The sequence below is a fragment of the Arachis ipaensis genome, chromosome B10 (assembly GCF_000816755.2).
Source record: "Arachis ipaensis cultivar K30076 chromosome B10, Araip1.1, whole genome shotgun sequence".
Classification (NCBI taxonomy): Eukaryota; Viridiplantae; Streptophyta; class Magnoliopsida; order Fabales; family Fabaceae; genus Arachis; species Arachis ipaensis.
The window spans coordinates 109,607,727-109,634,085 of NC_029794.2; the positions used below are offsets into that span (position 1 = coordinate 109,607,727).

At 37.1% G+C, this 26,359-nt stretch overlaps 2 long non-coding RNA genes across 4 annotated transcripts; both read right to left on the reverse strand.

Annotated features, from left to right (window-relative positions):
* On the reverse strand, positions 450-3,510 carry LOC107622943. Of its 3 annotated transcripts, none has more exons than XR_002355808.1 (3): positions 3,039-3,510; positions 2,274-2,652; positions 450-810 (listed from the first exon to the last, which is right to left on the reverse strand). It is a non-coding gene; the product is annotated as an uncharacterized LOC107622943 (long non-coding RNA). The 3 variants fall into 3 exon arrangements; XR_002355807.1 differs by having other exon boundaries at positions 3,015-3,510; XR_001616304.2 differs by lacking the exon at positions 3,039-3,510 and having other exon boundaries at positions 2,274-2,986.
* Positions 24,673-25,566, reverse strand: LOC110267546. The gene is made up of 2 exons (XR_002355298.1): positions 25,158-25,566; positions 24,673-25,081 (listed from the first exon to the last, which is right to left on the reverse strand). It is a non-coding gene; the product is annotated as an uncharacterized LOC110267546 (long non-coding RNA).

Below are 26,359 nucleotides of genomic sequence, written 5' to 3' on the forward strand. Positions count from 1 at the left end.
ATATTACTCTTTAGAATAGGAATAGATAGATACTTTGGAAGCACTACATGTAACTCATATCTGTATAAGAGTGTAAAAAAGATACGCTACAAGAGAGGCGTTACATTGCGGCGGTTTTTTATGATTGGCGGCGGTTTTAAATTGCTGCAAAATCAGACGCCGCGGCTCAGTTGACCGCCCTGATTATGGGCGCCAGGATTAGGTTTTGCGGCAACTAGATTAGCGGCGGTTTTAAACCGCCGCGATATATTTCTGCAAATTATTTTTTTTCTTTTAAAAATTTGCTGATTTTTTTATTTAATTTTAAAGATAATTTTTTTGGCTTTTTTAGATTTTTTAATACTATAAATATATATATTTTTTATTTATTCACATCTTTTTTTCAACTGTAGATGTTGTCCTCAGTCTAATGGAATGAGTTTTACAACTTCATTTGCCAAAACATAAACTTCTCCAGAGCAAAATGAAACGATAAAATTATCACGATCTTGAATACTTTGCACAAATCCAACACTCTTTGGTCTAGCACCTTGCCACTCATAGATAGGAGCTGTGATAGTTCCAATAAATTTTACCCAGTCTCTCACTTCTAATCTAAATACAGCCAATGACAAACACATTTTAGTGGATAGAAGTCACATGGTAGAAAATAAATAGTTAAATACCAATACCCAATAAAAAGAAAATTAGCTGAAAATGATGTCTTATACTCATTGTAGGAGAAAGATGAACTCCTCTATTCATGAGTGTCTCCATCAGATCTTCAGATATCCATTCTTGGGGAAGGGCCTCCAAGATGTCACGTAGTGTCTTGCCATTGTCACAAAACATAACCCTCTCAGTCACAGTAGAGCATGAACATCTTAAATGAATTATCCACAATTGATAGATACTAAAAGCAAAGATCTGACAAACAGCTTCTACTAAGAAAAGATAAACTAACCAACAAATGAAAACTTTAAACAAAAAACAAAGATCTAAAAAAAATTATTTTACCCACAAAGATGATCTTCAAGTAGCTCTAGATTATTGGTTCCAAGTGGAATATCTTCCAACAATAAGAAATTCAATATATAACAAGTTATAAAGAGTTATTGGCTTTACCTATCAGATTATCTTAATAAAGTCAAAATGAAATTAAGATAGTCAAGCCCTTTTGTGAATGACACATATCACAGTAGGTAATGAATTGAATAATTAAAAAAGTATATTAATAAAATATATTTTTCAAGGAATCCTAGCATGGGTAGAAATGCTTTAAATGCTTTAAACCAGATAGAGTATTCTCAACCTCCTCGAATAAGGTTGTTTCATCATCTTGATCATTGAATCAAGCAAAGCCTCAAATTTCCAATTATGAATCAACCAACCAAGAAATGAAAAAGAGCAAATACAAGTACACAATACTCAACAGTGCCTAAAACTATAAACCACTAAACCCAACAAAATAGTTGACCTCAAACGGTCAAAACAAGGAGTACATATTGACACAGAACAATACACAAACATAGACAGGACATAACTTCAAATTTTTTTTTTGAAATTGGCTCATTATATATTAACATATAAAATTGTTTTGAAAAATGATATCAATATATGTTGATATTTTTACCTGCCTCATTGATGATCAAAACAAAGAGAGACAAATAAGTGCAAATGATACTTTATGGTTATTATATTTGTGTCATCAAATTTTGTATTACCTTGTCCTCTGTTGTTTGCAAGAAGTCACCATCATCTTGCCAATATTTCAAATAAATCAGGAAGGAATATTGTAAGCTATGAAGTTAACAGCTGAATGTTAATAAATCACAGGAATAGAAGATGTGAAAAATGGGGAGGCATGGAGGACATACTGATGATGAATCCAAAGGATTCCATTGATTGCATACAATATAATACATGCACATTTGATCAAGGATGATAATAATAAATTAAAGGCAAAATCATATGGATCACATTGGTCGAGATAACAAAGCATCACAGATATAAATAAAGAAGGCCAGATATGTTAATAAAGGAAGTTAAGTTTAAAATTACTAAATTATATTCGTAGATCACAGCCACAAAAATACATTCGATTCAGAAATGGAAGAAATAAAACTTTCAGCACAAGAATTAAAGGTACACGTAAGTAATTTATTTTCAGTTCTAAAATCATGAAAAATAAAATATAAGTGATACACACAGAAGACCTTTATTGTAAGAAAATTAAATTTAATAGTGAGAATAAAAAGAATACATATGGAGAATAAATCTAAATGCAATCTCACCTCTTCATCAGTAAATCCATGGATCGTATCTGCAACGCTCCAATAGGATGAAGAGGTTCGCCTGGTTTGAAGCGCAAGCGGTGGATGTCAAATAGGAGCAAGCCCTAGATTTGAAGTCCGCTGTTGGAGGGGAATTGATGGTGGATCTCAACGAGTAGGCGGAGTAGCTGAGAACAGATGTCGAATAAGGAGAGAACACAAATCGAGTGGAGATCACTGCCGCATCTGCAACACGAAGCTTCATTTTAATCTCTGACTACAACAAAGATAGGGACAAACAATCGCCACTCGCTAGATGGAGCAGGTGGCTCTCACAAAGATGGGTAGGTATCAGGTAGCTCTCATTTGATATGGAAAAGAAGAAGAATAGGGATTCACGCTGGATGTAAAAAGAAAAAATGGAAATTAGGGATTTTTTTTGTCTTTTATCTAACATAATAGATGATAAATCGGCAGTTTATTCCAAATCTGCCATAAATCGCATAATATACTAGCTGGGAAACTAAACCACTACAGCAGCCACCACAAAATTGCTAGATAGCAGCACTTTTTCAAATCGCCAAAAATTTTCGGCCGCTATCATCCGCTTCTATTGTAGTGATACTACGTAGTTATTTTGAATATAGAATTTTTTTTCAAAGTATTGGCATGTGATTTTTTTCCAGCTTTAAGATTTTCTAAGTTAAATATTAGAATAAGATACTATTCTTTTAATAGTTCTTGTGTAACTATTCATCGTACGTATACACATTGTTAAGTCGTTACTTGAGGTCGTTGGAGATAAAAAGAAGACTTTAGCTGTAGTCCGAGAAATGAGAATGTTGTTAGTAGAGCGGCAGCAGAGGTGGTATCTACAAAACTCCTTTGACTCCCAAGTTAGTATTTGATAACGAGGTAGAAAATGTTAGGGTAAGGTTGGTTACTTATAGGGAGGTCGACCCCTCCCCCATATTTCTGGCGTTCTATTGTGGGCCTTCTAGGGATCGTGAGCGTCTCACTATTCCTAGATTATCGCATCTCCTGTATTCATCATACTCTAAAAGCATTTGGTACAGAGGTCGATAGTTTTGCCAAGTGGCTAAGAGACTAGCCGGATGGTGAATATAGGGTCTGATCTTATATAATGGGGCAGTTTCAAACAATGCCCCTAATGCGAGAAGCTACAAGGATCGTGGTTGTCGCACTCGTAGATCATGCCGGCCCATTGGGTTATATAAGTGAGTCCTCTCTCCTAATGTTCCCGTAGGTTGGATTTTCTCACAGGAGTTCCATTGGTCTCGCACTTTCAATGGGATGTTATTGTCCCTCACGATTCTCAAGAACATCGTCTCGATTTACGTGCACATTAGTAGTGGGTTTTAAATGTATGTTGGAAAGTCGATTCTGTCCTTGTTCCTGCTCTTTCTTCTTACCAGTATTTATAGAAAACACAAGATCGCATTCTCACTTCTTTTGGATTTTCTCTTTTCCAATCTTCCTGCAATTCTGTTTCCATAATTGCTTTCGTGCATGACGTAGCACCCTTCATTGATCTATTTCCTTCTTCACCTCTGTGATTTCAAGTAAGCATTCTTTTTCTTTCTTTATGGATTTATTGCATTATCTTTCCTGCTTTCTAGTTCATTAGGGAGGAGCACTGTCTTTTAGGTGAACCTTTTTAGGATTAGAAGGTTGTCATTGCTACTTCATTGCATTAGATAGGTGATTTAGCATAGGGGTTGAAGTAGGATTTTTCTTATTTTATGTTGATTAGTAGAGGTGTTTGCGGTGCAATTTGGTTTAGTTATTTAAAAAAAAGTTATCCGATCTAATTTTATATTAATATTTCAGTTTGGTTTGGTTCAATTAATTTTAAAAAAAAATTGTCCTACTTATATCCGATGTCCTAATAAGAACAATTAAAGTGATGAAAGGTTCAATAACAACACAGGAAAAGTAAAAAACTAAATTCCTTTATTTTTCTAGCAAAAAACAGTCACATTTTGATGTTTTCTCTAGCAAAACAACTTTAAGCAAAAAAATTGAAATCAAAAGGGAAATATACAACAACATAGCACCAGCAAAAAAATCCTAAACAATCAAAACATAATTTGAAACACAGAATCATTAAAATAGACTTTTAAAAACCCTAAATAAATCTTCACTAATAATTTCAAAAAATAAAAGCAGAAGCCATCAATGAAGAAATAGAAGATCAATAATCAACAACAACAACAACAACCAGAAATAGAACCAACCTAACTCAGAGGATCTATTCTTAAGGAGTTCATGATGTAAACAGAGAGTGGCTGATTGTAGGGAGATCTTGTTATGCATGGAAGACGATGGCGTCTAGTCCGTGCTACTACTGTGGGTGGAAGACGATGGTGGCTATTGGTGCAAGGTGCCATGGACGAGGACGGAGAGAGAAGCGCCATGAGAAAGGGAGAGGAAGAGGAAAGGATCGCATCGCCGCTGGATGCAAGTCAGGGTTGGTGCTGTCTGGTGGCGTCAATAGCAGAGAAGAAGGAGGAGTATCGTTGCTTTGGAGGCTGAGAGAGGGAGAGGAGATTCCACACTATTGGAGACTAGGAGTGGGGTGTTTTTATTTGGGCTGGGCGCTGAGGGGTTGTTAATTTAGGGTTTTTACTAAACACCAGTTTAGTTTGGTTTGGTTAGGGTTTTTCCTATTAGAACCGACAATTAAATAGAACCACAAAAAAAAAACTGCAAAACATCTTTTTTTATTTTTTGATTTTTGTTATTTCGGTTGTAGAATTTTTTTGTTTGCTTCATCGCTTTTGTTTGGATTGGATCCATTTTGAACACCTCTATTGATTAAGGTCCTAGCAAGGCTAACAATGGTGTTCCCCATTGTAGGTATGGCGAGGCGAAGACCTGAGCCCATCCTTGCCTGCGGTCTGGTGTTTCCCACTCTAGGCGTCCCGAATTGGTACCACTAGTGTACATCTGACGTGACGAGAACACCATCCCGACTTACTGTAGAGGAAATCCAACAGCTCTGTGATAGCGGATTTTCTGTGAGGTTGGCCCCCGAGGAAGCACATTACAAGCTCTCCCTCCTCAATAGTCAGGAGTGAATTTGCTACTTAAACATGGAGGAACCACAAGTCCGTGATTGGCTCTGGGTTTACAAACCCATGTTTTTTGTGTTGGGGGTTTGATTTCCCTTCTCTAGTTTTGTGCAGTCCCTTTTAAATTGGTGCAAAGTTTTCCTTTCTCAACTACATCTGAATAGCTGGGCTGCTATTTGGTTATTCGTGTAACACCCTAATATTCAAATCCTTATGCTCGAGTCATAAGTCAATGATAATAAAGTGGTATGACTCTCAAAGTTGATTTTTAATATATAGTTATAAGTGTAATTGAAAGGAGTATTAATCGAGAAGTCTGAAAAGGAGTAAAATAAAATCGCGAAGTTGTAGCGCTCACGAATTGACAAAAGAATGTGAAGCGTGAACTGAGATGATATAAAGATAATTTCATCGAGAAGAATAAGATAAAACAAAATATAGATATATAACATAAATAATTAGCCACTAGTTGCGACCCGCGAAGTTTAGGCCAGCTAGGGTACAGTATAAACGCAGTTTGACAACCATATCTCCTAATCTCTCCCAAATGATACACAAGGGCCTCTATAGGCAAGTTTTCAAAAGGATTAAATATATAGCATGAGTTCTTTAAAAATGAAGGCGGAAAGAATTTAAGCAAAAGTAAATAAGAGTTCTTAGAGGTCTCCGCTGTCTTTCAGACAAACCATAGCTCACTGCTGAGCACCTGGACCTACATCTGAAAAACAACAGATATATACAGAATGAGAACCCCCCACCATGGGTTCCCAATACGGTAAAAGTGCCAAATAAATACAATGCATTGTAATAAAAACTCACTAAGCATCCTAAACTTCCTTTCACCAAATATTCATCCTATGTTCTCGCTAATCTAAAAATAGGCAACTGTCATAAAGGAATGCTAAATCTAATTCATCTTCCTCGTGCTTCCCAACTTTCTAACTCTCTAACAAATCTGAATCAAAATCATAAACAAAACCATCACTAGCTATTCTGTCTCAGCGATCCTATATCAATACCTCATATCCTCACCTGGAGCAAGTGAAATCACTTCACTGCGTCTACCCAGGGAGCTCAAATTACCTCATTCAATAATCATCATTTTAAATTAATCATATCATTATTCTATTTCAACAAGAACAGCCCTCAACGTCAGCCGACACCAGCATGAAGGACCTCTCAGTTGTACAAACACAAGCAATGCAGACAAGTAATACACAAGTAGATTCAAGTAAGGCAAATAGCACATAATCACATAGTATGGCATATACAATAAGGCAAACCAATACAAATAAGCAAACCCAAATAAATTAAACATATGCAAAATGATGAATGCCTGTCCTATGGCCGATGATATCATCTGTCGGTTACAAAGCTAACCCGATATGCCCTGGTAGCTAACCATTGGACAGTCCCTGCGAGCGCGCATCCCAAAGCTCAAAAATAAAAATAAAATACCCATGGGAGAGAGCTCATCCGGAAAGGTATAAGTGTCCGGCCACATCTTACGACGCAGGGTCAACAGAATCTCGGATCTCAACCTGGAATAAGTGGAGCCGACCCACTGCATCTACCCAAGAAAATTCGAAACTCAGATAATTTCACAAATCTCAATTCAAACTCGACTGGGAGCAAGTGGGGGCTAACCACTGCATCTACCCCAGGAATTTCAAACCAAACCCGGAGCAAGCGGAATCACTCCACTGCATCTACCCAGGCAAGTATATCTCACCACGTCCCGGAGCAAGTGGATCAATGCCACTGCATCTACCCTGGCAGGTGTATCACAATCAGGTTCATATTCAATATCAATCTCTTAATCGTTATCATTCTCATAATCATCATCATTCTCTTTATCAGTCTCATAATCATCATCATTCTCATTAACAATCTCATCATCATAATCACTCTCGCTAACAATCTCATAATCATCATCATTGTCATGATTCATGACATTCATCATTAATTCTCTTCTTATTTTATCCACGGAACTTACCAAGCTTAAGTCACCGTCCTCTAAACTCATAACCACAATTACCCCTTTTATTCTTTTACTATTCTCACCCTTGATTCAATACCTTAAAACTGAAAAAAAAGGTCTTAAATAAGTGTTACGGAAGGTTGCAAGCTTGTCAAGAAGGTAAAACAGTTAAATAAAAAGTTTTCTTTGAAAAACAGGGCAGTGTAATCTGACCTGCCTGCATTTGGAAGAGCTTTTCTGGAGCTATAGAAGTCCAAATGGAGCGCTTTCAACGGATATGAAAAGCTGACTTTCAGTTCTTTCCAGAAATATATAATAGTCCATACTTTGCTTCGGATTAGAAGGCCCAAAACTGGCATCCAACGCCAGCTACCTGCCCCCTTCCAGGCATCCAGCGCCCAAAGAGCAGAGACCAATGTACAAATGCCTAAAGAGGACCCCCTAGCTGGTATTCCACGCCCAAGAGACCTCATATCACGTGGATCTCATCAAAACTCACTCCAAACACTCACCAAGTGGGCCCCAGAAGTGGATTTTAGCACCAAAAAGACTATTTTACCCTTACTAGTAATTTGTTTAGTATTTAAGGGATTTTATTTATGTAATTCGAACACTCTCTTTACCATTCAGCATCATACATGTTTTTACTTTGTATTTTACTTCAGTATGAGTTTCTAAACCTCCTAGGTTGAGGGGAGGAGCCCTGCTGAGTCTTATGAATTAATAAAAGTATTACTATGTCTTCTTCAATCCGTGTTTGATCTATCTCTAAGATGTATATCCGATCTTCATTGTTGTGAATAGGATGATCTGAAAAATTAGCTCTGTTCATCACATTAAGATGAACGTGCCTGATAAACACCCACGTCTACTTGGGTTCGTGTTAATACTTGGAAGGAAAGCACGAGCCAATAGCTATGTTTATACATCTCTTAGACGGTTAATCCACGACTTCATTGGGGACTTCTTGAGACACCAGTTCAGCCGAAGTATAGGCTAGAATCCAAAGAAGCAGTGTTCTCTGATCCGGAAGATTTGACCTTGTCTCTGGCATTTTGAGTAGGATCGCCAAGAGAATGACATGCTAGAGCTTCACCCTCTGTCAAATTGAATGACCATGGGCAATGGCGTTTGACCTGTAGCAGAGGAGATCAATGACCACAGGAAATGGCTTTGATCACTTACATCCTTCCATAGAAGAAGATCATTCACAAGCAAGGAAGACAGTAATACCAGAGTTCATTCAGAAAGACAAAGCAACTCCGATTCTCAACTCTATCCCTATCCTTATTTAAACTTAACATCAAAATATTTAGGACATATAATCATTCAAGGTTTACATAAACTATCTGATTTCGCCTGACTAAGACCTGCAAGACAACCATTGTTTGCTTCAAGCCACAATCCTCGTGGGATCGACCCTGACTCGCTCAGGTATTACTTGGACGACCCAGTGCACTTGCTGGTACTGCTGCTTTACGAATAGTGTGGGGTTTGCGTACATGTGCGCCAGTATCAGTGCGCACAGGGTTGTACGTACGCATGTCCAGAAGAATTTTCAGAAAGTGTGCGTGCGCACAAGGCTATGCGTATGCACAGAAAGTAAAATTTTCATTGTTGAGTGTATGCACAGAACGTGCGAACGCCCCTAACAGAACGCACTTCCCAGAGTGTGCAGGTGTAACACCCTAATTAGTCTAAGCTTTACCTCGCGTTGTAAAGCAAAGGTTAACCAGAGATTACGATAGTTCTAAAGCTCATACGTATAATATATAGAAGAAATAATATTATCTAGAAGCCCGATGAAAAATATAGCTCAAAACCAGGATTTCAAAGCACAAATCGTACTATTTTAAAACACAAGAAACAGAGGTGATATAAACGAGGGAATAGTATCATAGTATAATATCATAAGAAACTAGCCTCGACTCACGGAGTTTTAAGCCGGCTAGCCATATACAGACCATATAGAAACCTGACAGTTTAAAAACAGCTTATACAAGTTTTTCTCTCAAATACAAGCCTCTAGGCTAAACAAAATACAAAAGTGAGAGACATAAAAACAAAATAAACCAAAAAGATTCCAACGAAATTCAAGATCCTCCGCTCCTGTCACCATCCAAAACAACTCACCAAGGTGGGTTGCGACCTGCATCTGAAAAACACAACAAAGATATGGTATGAGAACCGGAGGTTCTCAGTATGGTAACAGTGCCAAGTGATGTAAGATATAAGACCCCGGGACGCTAAAGGCAATCCTAAGCTCCATATCCATCACAAGATTCAAGCTTAAAGCATTCTAAAAAACAATTAAGCATAGTAATAACCTCATTACAAATAAACCGGGTGATCTATCTTAAGGATTTTTACTCTAACCATACACCGCTGTCCCACAACCTTCACCAACCTATCCTCCATGCGATCCCATTGCCACCGCCTTCCAAACCTCCTCAATCCCAGAAGAAAACACATGTAATAAACAATGGAAGTAAAACACAAGTAGAAGCATATGAGACAAATAATTCAGATAGCAAGTAAGCATGTTATTCAATTAGGCAAGCCATTACAAGTAAACAAATCATACAAACAGATAGAAAATGCATATGATGAATGCCTGCCCTACTGGCTGTGATATCACATTGTCGGTTCAACTACCAATCCGACACATCTCCATGGAGACATCGCCCTTCGGATTTCTCATATGGGAACCCCCGAGATATAGTGCCCGGATCACTGTCCAGGTACTGGCACCTGCACGCTCTATAGGTCCGAAGGGATGCGAGCGGGATACTCTTGCCACAGACCTCACATCTCAATGCAAGCGGGACGAACCACCGCCCTTACGCCACCGTCGCTACCTCGACAGGCGGGATCCAACCGCCATCCCTGTCGGGCGCATAGCGTCTCATATTCTTAGTAAAAGCAATATTTCAGTGGTTTTCAGAAAATATTTTCAGTATACAGAGATCCATCGTCTCAATCTGAGTCCTCGACTCATCTCAACCACTATCCATTCATAACTCAGTTCCTAATGTCAAAGTTCATCATTTCTTATCTCATATATCACTTATCCTCCACCCAACGTCAAATCATTCTCAGCACGCCAGAAACCTAGGCCTCCATTTTCTAATTTATCAAAAAACCATGTTCTAGAACCCTTAAGTTATATCCCATGTTCTAATATTCAAAATTTAGCCCAAAACTCTTAAAATGGTGTTTTAGAAGCTTACAACCTTGTTGGGAAGGTAGAATAGTTGAAAAACAAGAAAATTTTAAGAAATAGGACGTGTGCAGCCGCATAGGGGTGTGTGCATGCGCACACTCCTGAGAGTTTTGAAATGTGTGCGTACGTGCTGAAGTGTGCATACGCACAGGTGTCAATTTTTATAAGGATCTGCGTGCTCGCACAGCGCCCCCAACAGACTAGCCTCCCCAACGTGTGCGTCTGCACAAGTTGAAATTTTTCCTTGGATATGTGCGCGCACAAGCTGTGCTAGCGCTGCGACCAGAACGCACTTTCCTGCCTGTGTGTGCGCACGAATGTGTGCATCCACACAGGTCAAAATTTTTGCAGCGTGTGCGTCCGCACGAGTGTGTGTGCCCGCATATATCAGAAATCATGAAATTTTGAAACTTTGCAGAATTTCATATTTTTAACACCAACTTTGAATGATTATAACTCTCTCTACAAAATTCTAATTTTTACGAACTTTATATCAATTTAAAGGGTTTTCAAAGATCTTTCATTCTAAATGAATTTCACTCAATTTCGAAAACCGAGGCAGAAGTTATGATCGTACAAAGTTCATCAAAAACCCAATTTTACCAAACTTCACAATTTCCAAAATTTATTACCATACCCATACCAAATCACTTCAAGCCATTCAAAACACCACTTTTCATCAAAATGTACTAGTTATACCATAATACACCAACCTTACCACATTCTCCTTCTTATTTCATTTCTCCCAATTCCAACATCAATTATATAACACTTATGATCAAAATCACCATCAAACCCACCATTTCATAAATCATAACACTACAATTATCATAAGGAATCAATTTCCAATCCATACAATCATTCAACATCATCACATCATTAAAATTCATCACAATCAACCCAACATTCATCAATTTTATCAACATTTAACAAACCAACCATCATTTTAGTTCAACCTATCTTATTGGTCACTAGCCTATGTGTCCATGAATATTATATACTACATAGAGGAAACCGAAACCATACCTTGGCCGATTCCCTTTATGCACCAAAACTCAAATTGATCACCAAATAGCTTTTAACCAATTTCCAAGCTTTCACTTCCACTCCAATAAGCACAATTAAGTTCCAAGAGCTCCCAAAGCCACAATAATCAAACTATATACATATAAATCACCTCAAATCAACCTAGGGTTTCAATTAAACATAATTTCACAAGGATTTAGTGGCTCTTACCTTCTCCCACAGATTTACTAGCAAGAATCCAAGGCTAAGCAAGGATTAGAGCAAATCTAAACACCAAGAATCACAAAAACTCATTTAATCAAAAACCCTATATACCCGAAATTTTGAGGAGAGAAACTGAGAGGGATTCGTGCTTTCCTTACCAGTTTCTTACATGGGATTTGTAGAGCTCTTTGCAAGAAATGCGTAGCCGCTGACGGCACGCAAATCGGAGCACCGTAGCTCAAGATATTAGCTAGAGAAGAAGGAGATGAATAGTGTTCCTTCTTCCTCTCCTCCCCTTTCTCTTTTCAGCATGAGTGTTGTGTTTGTTTAGTGTTGTGGCTGATTTGGTTCATTTAATGAGCCTTTTATATGTTGGGCTTGGGCCCAACTTGGGCCCGGTCCAACCCGTTAGCGTTTTTAGTCCGTTTGGCCCAACTTCGGGCCAAACCTTTAAAATTAACGCCCGATTTTCATTTCCAATATTTTTCTAAGGTTTTCGCCGGTTTTCACTTTTCCTCATGCGGTACCGGGCAGACTTGAACCGGTTTAACCGGTTCAACTGCTGGTATGCGGTTTTTTATGGTTTTTTACAGAAAGCACATTTTCTGACTCAGAGAGACCTACTGAATTCGAAAATCACCTTTAAATCCTCAAATTCTCTCTCTAACTTTTCGGAATCTAATTTTGGGTAATTAATCACTTAGTTAACCGGTTGATTAGTTGTGGTTCTTACAGCAGGCGCACAGGTCTGTGCGTGCGCACAGCTTGCAAAATTCGTTGGTTGTGTGTGCGCACTGGGCATGCTAGCGCTCCCAACAGCAACCATATCTCCATGTGTGCGTGCACACACAAACCAGAAATCATAAAATTCTGCAACATCACAGAATTCAGATTTTGACACCAAACTTTATACGGTCATAACTTCCTCTACAAAATCCATTTTCTACAAACTTTATATCAATTTCAAGCCCTTAAAGCCATCTTTAATTTATAATAAGTTTCATTCAATTTTAAGCTTTGAGGCTCAAGTTATGATCCGTCAAAGTTGGCCTAAAACTCATTTTTACCAAAACTTTGACAAACCTCAATTTTCAAAACATACTCTTTTCAAACCTCTTCTAATCCAACCAAAAGTTTACCAATTCAACCTGAACCACATTCCAACTTCTTTATTCAATCCACCACACATCAATTCTCTATTTTCATCAATCTTAGCTCAATAATTCAATTCAAGCAACATCCAAGCTTTCAAGTTCAATAATCAACAAAACCTCATACTCAAACACTTATATATCACTATCATTCATTCAATCACCAATCACCAACCATATACCTACCGTCCTTACCTTTTCTGGCCTCCGACTCAAAATCCACGGCCTCCGGCCCAAATTCACAATTCAATACATATTCCACAAACCATTAATCATTATCCAATTTTATCAAATTTCTCAACTCACCAAACATGCAAGTTCACACAATTCTCAACTCAATCATTAATTTACATAACACATTAACTATGCATATTAATACCAACCATTTACATAATCCAAACCTAATCCTAAGAGCATCTAGCCTAGGAATTCTCATCACATCACACGGTACTTAAATGAAACTTAAATCTTACCTCTTGTAGCCAAAATAATTGAGCTTCTTCTTGGAAGTCTCCACCAACTCTTAGCTCCATGCCTCACCAAAGCCCCACAAGTGATATCAATCTTCCAATTGTGCACCAAAATCACCCAATACTCTAAAATAATCAATTTTCACACTTATAATCAACCTAGGGTTCATGAAATTGATAAATCACAAGGGTTAGAGGGTTTCTTACCTTAACCTATGAAATTGGTTGATGAATATCACCCATGGCTCATACTAGAGCACTCCTAAACAACCAAAATCATAAAATCACTCAACACCCATAACCAATCACATTTTTAGAGGGAAAAATCGAAACTGGGCAGAGAAGAACGAAATACTCACCATAATCCCTAGATAGAATTGAAGAGGAGGAGAAGCGCAACGCGTGTCCGCAAATGGCTCGTCAATTGAAGCTTCGTAGCTCAAGTTATGGTGGTTTGAAGTTTCAAGGAGGGTTAGGCTTTTCTCTCTTCTTCCCTCTCTTCTCTTCAATGTGAAACACACAAAATGGGGGAGTTGTGGCTACTGAATGGCCTTAATAAGGCCATATATATGTTGGGTCTTGGGCCCTCACTTGGTTTAGCCCGTTGGCCCAATTTTGTGCCAAAATCTTTAAGATTAGAGTTTTAAATCGCATTTTAAATATTTCTAGCTTCTCAAATTATAATTTCTAATTTCCTAACCTTATTCACTTATAATTAATTTATTCAGCTGTTGTACTAGACAGATCTTAGCCGTTACTGCTTGTCAAATTCCAGTGTTCGTTTTTACGCAGAAAACTATGTTTTCCAACTCAGAAAAATCCACTGAGTCCAAATATCATATTTAAATTATCAAATTCTGATTGATAAATTTTCTAATCATATTTTCTCATATTTAATTTATTATTTACTTAATTACGGTTTGACCAGGTTTTACATCCTACCCACCTAACAGAAATTTTCATCCTCGAAAATTCGCTATCAAATCTTCATATAAGCTCTCTCATATTCAACCGATCTCTTGCCATTCTTTTACCATTATTTAACATCAATTCTAACACCCTATTCCCGATTCCAGCTTAAGCTATATTTATCCGTTATACTCTTAGCTTCTTATATGTTTCTCTCAATAACTAACCAAATGTTATGTTCATCTCACCCTTCATAAAACTTTCTAAGCTAAAACTACCGATTGATATCATAACTTAAGATTTCTAAACTCTTCAAGTTCCTTCAGAATTCCATCAGAACCTCCCCTATAAATTTGGGTTTACTGCCCTTCACGGTTTCCCTAAAATCAATCTCTGTACACCATCAGCATTTCAATTTAATGTTTACTAAATTCGTCTTTAAATCCAATCATTATACATTTTAATCTAAATCTAAGGTCATCATGATCAAATCGTAATACTTATCTCTCAAAAACATCAATTGGTACGTACTTATCACCTAAATCTAATTGCATACCAATAATAATTTTCGTATCCACTCCGAAATTAGTCAAAACACAATTAACTTCAATTATCTGATAATCATTACTTGCATTAACCCTCGAAACCCTTCGAGTATTTCAAGCTTAAGACATCTTAGTCGACTTTACACCTCCTATACATAACTATCCTGTGTTACTGCTTCCGCTGCGTCACTCTGATTATTAACCACTAAAAATCTAATCATGAATTCATGTCATATTCCCTTATCGAATCACAAAACCTAGGCCCACTTTTAAGCTTTCTCAACCTGATAGAAATAATGCTTACGCTCATCGTGAGACTCAATAACAACCTCTCAAAAATCCCTTATCTCTATACTCACATTACCTAATTGTTCAAAACCTATAATATCAACTGCCTAACAATTTGTCATCCTCCAAATTCTACACAAGTGCTCGATTTTTACAAAATTTCATCCCAATTCAAATTCCACTATACCAATGTCAATTACAAGCCCCATCTACTCTAAATCATCAAGTCACAATCAATTCAAGCCTAATTAAACAAATCATCCAATCAACTATCCGCCTCCAAGTATCTCACTCAAGAATCCAAAACCAACGCACTAATCTCATATACACCACTGCCAAGATTCCTATCTCGCGTTCCCTCATCGGTTCATCCTAGGAAATTCCTCCCCGAGTACCTCGCTCATGTCCATGAGATACTATTCGGGTCTTGTGCATACCAGACAAGCAATATCGAGGTGATTAGACTCAATATCTTAAGTTAAGTGCTTCAAATTACCAAAGGTACACTCATGAACTTCATGCTAGATGTATCGGTTAGATACCGTAACTAGCATAGGCATAAACTCAGAGTATGCATCGAAGCATAAGCAGTCCATCTCTCAGGCTCACGAGGACGAACAGATCTGATACCATAAATGTAACACCATAATATTCAAATCCTTATGCTCGAGTCATAAGTCAATGATAATAAGGTGGTACGACTCTCAAGGTGGATTTTTAATACATAGTTATAAGTATAATTGATAGGAGTATTAATCGAGAATCCTGAAAAGGAGTAAAATAAAATCGCGAAGTCATAGTGCTCACATATCGACAAAAAGAAGGTAAAGCGAGAATTGAGACGATATAAAGATTATTTCCTCAAGAAGAATAAGATAAAACAAAATATAGATATATAACAGAAATAATTAGCCACTAGTCGCGACCCGTGAAGTTTAGGCCGGCTAGGGTACAGTATAAAAGCAGTTTGACAACTATATCTCCTAATCTCTCCCAAATGATACACAAGGGCCTCTATAGGAAAGTTTTCAAAAGGATTAAATACATAGCATGAATTCTTTAAAAACGAAGGCGGATAGAATCTAAGCAAAAGTAAATAAGAGATCTTAGAGGTATCCGCCGTCTTTCAGAGAAACCACAGCTCACTACTGAGCACCTAGACCTGCATCTGAAAAACAAGAGATATATACGGAATGAGAACCCCCAACCCATGGATTCCCAGTACAGTAAAAGTGCCAAATAAATACAATGCATTGTAAGAAAAACTCACTAAGCATCCTAAACTTCCTTTCACCAAATATTCATCCTATGTTCTCGCTAATCCAAAAATAGGCAAATGTCATAAGGGAATGCTAAATCTAATTCATCTTCCTCGTGCTTCCCAACTTTCTAACTCTCCAACAAATCAGAATCAAAATCATAAACAAAACTATCACCAGCTATTCTGTCTCAGCGATCCTATATCAATACCTCATATCCTCACCTGGAGCAAGTGAAATCACTTCACTGCGTCTACCCAAAGAGCTCAAATTACCTCATTCAATAATCATCATTTTAAATTAATCATATCATTATTCCATTTCAGCAAGAATGCCCTCAGCGTCAACCGATACCAGTATGAGGGACCTCTCAGTTGTACAAACACAAGCAATGCAGACAAGTAATACACAAGTAGATTCAAGTAAGGAAAATAGCACATAATCACATAGTATGGCATATACAATTAGGCAAACCAATACAAATAAGAGAACCCAAACAAATCAAACATATGCAAAATGATGAATGCCTACCCTATGGCCGATGATATTATCTCGATTACAAAGCCAACCCGACATATCCTGGTAGTTAACCATTGGACAATTCCTGCGAGCGTGCATCCCCCAGATCAAAAATCAAAATAAAATATCCATGGTGAAGAGCTCATCCGGAAAGGTATAAGTGTCCGGCTACATCTTACGACGCAGAGTCAACAGAATCTCGGATCTCAACCTGGAGCAAGTGGAGCCGACCCATTGCATCTACCCAAGGAAATCTGAAACTCAGATAATTTCACAAATCTCAATTCAAACTCGATTGGGAGCAAGTGGGGGCTAACCACTACATCTACCCCAAGAATTTCACACCAAACTCAGAGCAAGCGGAATCACTCCACTGCATCTACCCAGGCAGGTATATCTCAGCACGCCCCGGAGCAAGTGGATCAATGCCACTACATCTACCCAGGCAGGTGTATCACAATTAGGTTCATATTCAATATCAATATCAATCTCTTAATCATTATCATTTTCATCAACAATCTCATAATCATCATCATTCTCTTTATCAGTCTCATAATCATCATCATTCTCATTAACAATCTCATCATAATCATCACTCTCGCTAACAATCTCATAATCATCATCATTTTCATGATTCATCATTAATTCTCTTCTTATTTCATCCACGAAACTTACCAAGCTTAAGTCACCGTCCTCTAAACTCATAACCACAATTACCCCTTTTATTCTTTTACTATTCTCACCCTTGATTCAATACCCTAAAACTGGTAAAAAGGTCTTAAGTAAGTGTTACGAAAGGTTGCAAGCTTGTTGGAAAGGTAAAATAGTTAAAAATAAAGTTTTCTTTGAAAAACAGGGTTGTGCGTACGCACGCCCAGAAGAATTTTCAGAAAGTGTGCGTGTGCACAAGGCTGTGCGTATGAACAAAAAGTAAAATTTCATTGTTGAGTGTACGCACAGAACATGCGAACGCCCCTAACAGAATGCACTTCCCAGCGTGTGCGGGCGCACAGGTCTGTGCATGCGCACAGCTTGCAAAACATCGTTGGTTGTGTGTGCGCACAGGGTGTGCTAGCGCTTCCAACAACAGCCATATCCCCGTGTGTACGTGCGCACAGGCCTGTGCATGCGCACACAAACCAGAAATAAAAAAATTCTGCAACATCACAGAATTCAGATTTTGACACCAAACTTTAAACGGTCATAACTTCCTCTACAAAAATCCATTTTCTACAAACTTTATCTCATTTTAAAGCCCTCAAAGCCATATTTAATTTAAAAATAGTTTCATTCAATTTTTAAGTTTTTGACGCTTAATTTATGATCCGTCAAAATTGGCCTAAAACTCATTTTTACCAAAACTTTGACAAACCTCAATTTTCAAAAATATTCTTTTCAAACCTCTTCTAATCCAACCAAAACTTTACCAATTCAACCAGAACCACATTCCAAATTCCTTATTCAATCTATCACACATCAATTCTCTATTTTCATTAATCTTAGCTCAATAATTCAATTCAAGCAACATCCAAGCTTTCAGGTTCAATAATCAACAAAACTTCATACTCAAACACTTATATATCACTATCATTCATTCAGTCACCAATCACCAACCATATACCTACCGTCCTTACCTTTTCCGGCCTCCGGCCCAAAATCTACGGCCTCCGGCCCAAATTCACAATTCAATACTTATTCCACAAACCATCAATCATTATCCAATTTTATCAAATTTCTCAACATACCAAACACGTAAGTTCACACAATTCTCAAATCAATCATTAATTTACATAACACATCAACTATGCATATTAATACCAACCATTTACATAATCCAAACCTAATCCTAGGGGCATCTAGCCTAGGAATTCTCATCACACCACACAGTACTTAAAATGAAACTTAAACCGTATCTCTTGTACCCAAAATAATTGAGCTTCTTCTTGAAAGTCTCCACCAACCCTTAACTCCAAGCCTCACCAAATCCCCACAAGCAATATCAATCTTCCAATTGTGCACCAAAATCACTCAATACTCTAACATAATCAATTTTCACACTTATAATCAACCTAGGATTCATGAAATTGATAAATCACAAGGGTTAGAGGGTTCCTTACCTTAACTCACAAAATTGGTTGATGAATATCATCCATGGCTCATACTAGAGCACTCCTAAACAACCAAAATCATAAAATCCCTCAACACCCATAACCAATCACATTTTCAGAGGGAAAAATCAAAACTGGGCAGAGAAGAACGAAATGCTCACCATAATACCTAGATAGAATTGAAGAGGAGGAGAAGCACGACACATGTCCGTAAACGGCTCGTCGATTGGAGCTCCGTAGCTCAAGTTATGGTGGTTCGAAGTTTCAAGGAAGGTTAGGCTTTTCTCTCTTCTTCCGTCTCTTCTCTTCAACGTGAAACACACAAAATGGGGGAGTTGTGGCTGCTGAATGCCTTAATAAGGCCATATATATGTTGGGTCTTGGGCCCTCTCTTGGTTTAGCCCGTTGGCCCAATTTTGGGCCAAAACCTTTAAGATTAGAGTTTTAAATCGTATTTTAAATATTTCTAGCTTCCCAAATTATAATTTCTAATTTTTTAACCTTATTCACTTATAATTAATTTATTCAGCTGTAGTACCGGACAGATCTCAGCTGTTACTGCTGGTCAAATTTCAGTGTGCATTTTTACGTAGAAAACTATATTTTCCAACTCAGAAAAATCCACTAATTCCAAATATCATATTTAAATTATCAAATTCTGATTGATAAATTTTCTAATCATATTCGCTCATATTTAATTTATTATTTACTTAATTATGGTTTGACCGGGTTTTACACTTCGAGCAGGTTTGTGGCAACCTAGAGATCCCTGCCAGAGTTGAAGTGTTTTTATACTTTTTTCTTACAAACCAAACCCGGGAAAGCAAACATAGGAAATGGTAACTTTCCATCTGAGTAGTATAGAACCGGAAAATCCTTGGAATCTTTAAGGGTAATTTTCATGGTTTCAAAAGAAGAGTATTTTAAGGTGAGGCTGGCTTGAGGTCGTCATCTTTTTTTGTTGACCCTTGAAGGAAAACATCGATTCCCAACGTATTGGACCTTTGGTTTTGGGGATAATTATTTGATCAAAGTTACCTACGAAGGTTTAGGTAGGACAACAGAATCGAAACATTGCCAATGTGTTATCGGTGATTTTTTGTTCTAACCCTTTGAATCCCTATTTGGTTATGGGTAACTGAGAAGTAGGTTGCACACACGTTGACAAGTCGATGCTTTATTACTACCTTCATCAATACCTTTTTTCCCTATGTTAACAATAATTCCTCTCCTTTTTTAGTTGGGATGGCCGGCGAACACATAACCCTTTCTCGCTTGATGAGAAACTTGCTGAGGAATAGGAAGAGGCTACACTAGAGGTCGAGATGGCCTTTCATGTCAAAATTCCTCACGTGAATGGTCACTCTGCAAAAGGATTTTAGACTGATGAAGATTACACTATCACTTTGGAAAACTTTGAGGGCCAGACCTCGGGAGGTCCTAAGGGTGATAATGGGCTGCAGGAGATTCCTGACCGGAAAAAGAGGAAACGGGAAGGGAGAAAGCCCTCTCTATCATGGAGAATCACTTTGATGTTACCACTTTCATCGATACCCACAAGTTGTCAAGAACTAGAGATTTTATCACAGACTGTGGCCTTGCTTGCCCAGGCCAAGTGGGCCTATCAAAGCCTTCTACATTCAACTGCCATAGCTAGGAGGATAGAGTTGGTCTTGGCTCAATGCCACACTTTGAATAGTAAGCTCAGACAAGCACATGCTGACATGTCTTTGTTGAAGCACTAGAAAGAGGCAGCTGAGGAAGAGAGACTCGATGTTGAGAAGAAAGTTAGCTGAAGCACTTAAAGAAGATGTTGATAGAGGCTATGAAGTTGGCAGAGGTAGCTCGCACCGAGGTTGCCAACTTGAAGAAGAGGAACAAAGATTTCCATATAAATATATTCATTGTATTTTTTGTCCAATTTTAAAATTTTTCACCTTAAATATTGGTACAAGTTACTAATTTTGCAATAATTTCCATATAATTCTATTCATTGTACATGTATAATAGTATTATTTGCCTTACGTATACAAACCAAGGTTCTGAAAATCGGTTCAAATCGGCTGGTCGAACTGTAAACTGACAAGATTTGCAATTCGGTTAGAAGTTATAACTGCCATATTTAAAAACCGTTATTAAACCACCAAATTGGCTGGGAATTGGTCGGTCAAACTCCCAAAACCTTTCAAACTCCTCCCTCACTCCCACACTTTTCCCGTCTAGTCACCGCCACCGTCGCAACTGCTCAAAGCCTCCTTCCCTGCTACGGTCATCTCTGCCACTACTCGAAGCCTTTCCAAATCGTCTCGCATCGTTGATCGTTCCTCCATCGTGTAGCCGCTTCTTTGTTCCACCATCGTCAGTCGTTCCTCCGCACCGGTTCTATTCCATTGAGCTTTAGCCCTTCTCTGCTCCAGTTCTGTGATGCTCTACCCTCCTCTGCTATAGTTCCGCGACGTGCCACCCTTCTCTGCTCCAGTTCCGCCACGCTCCACCCTCCTCCTGCTCTAGTTCTGCGGCAGTCTGGGCCACCTCTTTTCCAGTCCTGCAGCGTACAGCCTTCCGATGCTCCCTTACTTCTGTGCTTCCAGTTCTACCGCGAAGGTATTCTTTTTATTTTTTAGGATTGTGAATATGTGATTTTTTGCATTTTCTTCCTCAATAGTTGTTGACTTATTCTCATTATGTGATTTGATTTAGGATTGTTCTTAGAATCTTGATTTTAATATTCTATGATTTACTTGATATTATGTTGATGATGTTGAGGTTCCAGTAATTTACTTATTCTTTAATTTTATTGTTTACTGATTTACATTAATTTGGTTGTTGTAATATTGTTAATTTGTTATTAGGTTACTAATAATTTTTAGGTATGGATAAGAGCATTAATCAAGAAGCATCTAGGGATAATAATGCATCTGCTGAGAATAATTTAGCTTCTAATCCTCTTTGTTCAAATGAAGCTCTTCATCCTCATAATTTCAATGATAACTAATCACAAACTTCTTCTAATGCACAAAAAAATAGACCCAGCTTGGAGATATGTTCCTTTATAAATAGTGAATGGAAAGCCGCATTACCAACACTTGTTTTGCCCCCGTATTTTTTGTTATTTCTTTTGTTATTTGACTTTTGAGTTTGTATTTGGATGAGATTATTGTAACATCCTACCATACTTAATCTTATGCTTAAGTCATAAGACTGAGATAGTAAGGTATTACGACCTCTAAGAATAGTAATATATATATATATATATATATATATATATATATAATAATAATAATAATAATAATAATAATAATAATAATAATAATAATAATAAAAATAATAAAGAAAAAGATATTTAACTAGGAGCCTTAAAAAAATGGGTAAAACAAAATCGCAAAATAAAAAGCGCAACGCTCAGGAAAGGATTACTTGCGTGCTAAGAAACCTAATAGGAACAAGATAAAGATAAGCAAAAGAATAAAGGACAACCAAGGAAGCAGCATAACTAGCCCCTGACTCATCCTGCGAAGCTTAGGATGGCCAGAGGGTATATATATACATATAAACATACATAAGTGTTCTCAAAATATCCCAAAATACCAAAATAAACTCCTAACTCTCCCTCAACCTCTAAGAGGAGCAGCATACATAAGTTACTTGGAGAGTAAGCTAAACATATATATACATATATACAGCCATAAGCCAAAATACACCCAAGGACTACTTCGCTTTCCAGGATCCAGACGCCTAACGAGGAGCCTCTTGACCTGCATTTGAAAAACAACAATACAATATGGAATGAGAACCGGAGGTTCTCAGCATGGTAAAAGTGCCACGCGTATAATAAATAGGGTCCTGAGAATGCCATAGGCAATCCTAGAACTCCGTTATACAATTATCCAACTTAATTACTAAACAAAAACCATAAACAGGGGTAGGTATTCTAAATCTACCTAACTTACTCAATTTCAATCTACACCTATCACCAAACCATTTCTCCATTTCCTCCATCCCTCCATCATCCATAATGCAACAGGAACAAACAACCAAACAAGTTCAAGTACAAGTAATGAACAGATAATACAAGTAGCAAATATACAAGTAGCATGTGATATATATCAATTAGGCATTCCCAATTAAGGCATAGCAAACAAAGCACACATATACATATGATGAATGTCTATCCTACTGGCCGTGAGCTCACGTGTCGGTTATTTTGCCAGAACCCAACACATCTGGTAGCTAACCCAGACATTGGTCTCTAGGTTGCGCATCTCCAGAAGGATCATAAACGAAGGAGAGTGCCTTTCCACATCGAAGGAGTGTGCCTTTCCACCTTGCAACCAGAGAAGAATGTGGGGGAAACAATACGAAGGAGAGTGCCTTTCCACCTTCCCCACATCTGCATCACGACAAGAGAGGGAACTTTCGTCCTCTACTTGCCATATCGACCATTTCGGCCACACACAGTCATTCCCAAATCTCATCATTTATCATCATCATTTCCTTACATTCGTTCTTTATAGTTATAACAACATGTGTTCATTTAGCTTTCACATCATTCTCTTATAATTCATCACGTTTACCCTTTTCGGGTCCCGACCAAATCATTTATCAAACTGTTCTCAACCTTTTTAATATCGAATAATCTTAACATCAACCCAACTCTAACATTAAATCAATCACATCACACGAAGATTAAACTTTAACTTCTCGAACTCATGACTATCACTAAGACATCCTCGACACTCTATTTTCTTTTCTGTTTTTAATATAACAAATGAACTAGAAATTGTGCAAACTTTATGTCCAGGCGTTCATCTTGAAATAAGATTTCTAACAAACCAAAGATCATAATTTTCTGATTTCTCTAGCATCAGGAATAAAGGAAAAACCGTGACTACTCTGCAGTGCATAAAACCAGAAAAACAGCAACAGCATGTGATATTCAAAATTCAATATAAAATCCAAGTTAAATCCAATGACTTTAAAAATTAATGTAGTTAAACTTTGCTCATCCAGGTTTCTTTCTCAATTAGTTCTGAGTTAATACCATTTTTAATGAAGAAGTTACATTACCTAAAAGTTAAGTAAAAATGAGTCAAAATCTATTTTAGAAACCAACAAGTTTAGTACCTTTCAATTTGAATAACTTTTATTACAAAACTCCAATTAAGCTAAATTTTGGTTTGGAAACTCCTAGCTCATCTAGAAACAAGTGTGTTTTAGTTGCAACCCAATTTCTATTCAATTCTAAGAGTTACAAGCATTGGAAGTTGATGCATAGCTTGCTGAAATCTGTTTTTTTCAGCTTTGATAACCAATATTCAAAAATTCACAACTCCCAATCCTCAACTCTTAAAATTCTGAAGTTTTAGAGAAATAAATCAAGTTAATCAAATTTTATAAAAAAATTAGTTTCGCTCCAAAAATCAACTCGTAGAAGTCGCAGCAAGACAAACAAGTTGCTGCCCTGTTTGACCTTTTCTGCTGCAGGACAGATTTAACAACCTAACTTTAAAAATTTGCCATAAATTGTATATTTAACAAAAAGGTCCCAAATTTTCCAGTTTAGTTCCTTATATTCCTGAGTTTAGCCCAAAATTAGTCTCATGCAATTCCGATCATTACATAATTAGTTACAGTATATGCAATACCACCATAACACAACTCTACATCCTTATTAACAAACACCAATCCTAATCCATCATAAATAAATATAAGAGCACACCATTAATAACTTCCACACCTCATAATTCTAATATATATCCACCAACAAATATATTCCAACAACATTACAAGGCTAATCATTAAATACAACCAACAATTCAACTTATCCTATGGTTCCTCTAACCTAAGTTTTCACAACACCGTAAATATTAAACGTGCGAAACTTAAACTATACCTTGGCCGATCACTTAATTCACCCAAGGCAACCTCTCAACACAAAATTACAGCCCCTCCAAGCTCAATTAAACAGCCCCAAAGTAAGCCTTGGTCACCAACAAACCTCCAAGTAATCCTAAATCAATTCCAATGCATAAACACCCACTTAACCTACACCTAGTACATATATATATGTTCCAAATTAGTTTTCTATCACAATTACAAGATTGAGCTAGGGTTACAGTGTTCTTACCATACCCATATGCTCAATAGCTTGAGCCCACATGTTCCGAAAGCTAACTTGAACCTAGAACATAGAAATTGGACAAGATTCACCATATGTTTTCAAGTTTACCCAAGAAAGAGGGATAGAAATTCTGAACTTAATAGGAGGCTTTCCAGTGAAATTGTTCAGATAGAAAGGTAGAGCTCGACGCGCTAAGCGCGTGGCCGCGAACGGTGCGGCGATTGGAGCCCGGACGGAGGAGTTATGATGGTGAGAAGGAAAGGTGAGGGTTAGGTTTCTTCTCCTCCCCTCTTGCTGTGTGTTTCGTTGCTTTTGTGAAATGGAGAAGATGAAGCTGCTGCTTCATTTATGTTATGGGTCCGGTTGGACCAACGGGCTCGGTTTGGGTTCCGGTTCAACCGGTTCGACCCTTCCGGTCCGATTCTGGGCCAAATTTTCGAAATTGGTATCAAAATTCTCGTTTCGACGAGCTCTATCCTATTTTGATATTAGTTTTGTATTTTAGCTTTCCTAATAAAAATTCAATTTATTAGCTAATAATTTACCGATTTTAGCGGGGTTTACAATTATAGCATTGTGGTTGTGTATTATTTTTAGGGAGCCACTCACATAAACACGTCTAAAACGTCTTTTTTTAAAGATGTTTTTTAATAATTAAAATTTAATATATATAATCGATTAAATTGTGTTTTTCTATAATAGAGATATTGTAGTTATTTTTATAAAAAAATATTAATTTTGACCGATTTAAAATTTAATTTATTGGTTTTTCGACTAAACTGATTTGTCCGGTCTAATTTTAATAAAAATAACACAGTTTAATCGGTTATGTGTTAAACTTTAATGACTAAAAAAATATCTTTAAAAAAGAACGTTTTTGACATGTTTATCTGAGTGGCTCCTATATTTTTAATTTGGATAATATTTTAAAGTTTATATTAGACCATGGTTATGCTTCATTGTATTTATTTATATTTTATTTGTTATTTTATTATTAAATAATTTTTTATTAAACCATAATTAAACTAATTAAACTAATAAATCAATACATTAGTAACTAAATTACTTCGATGATCGGTTCGATTTTTTGAAACTTGATACGAATTGTTAACAATATAGTACTCTATTAAATTTGTACATGTATGCACTATGCAGTACTATTTACAGATACAATTTCTTGTCAAATGTATTTCTCCATCATTAAGATT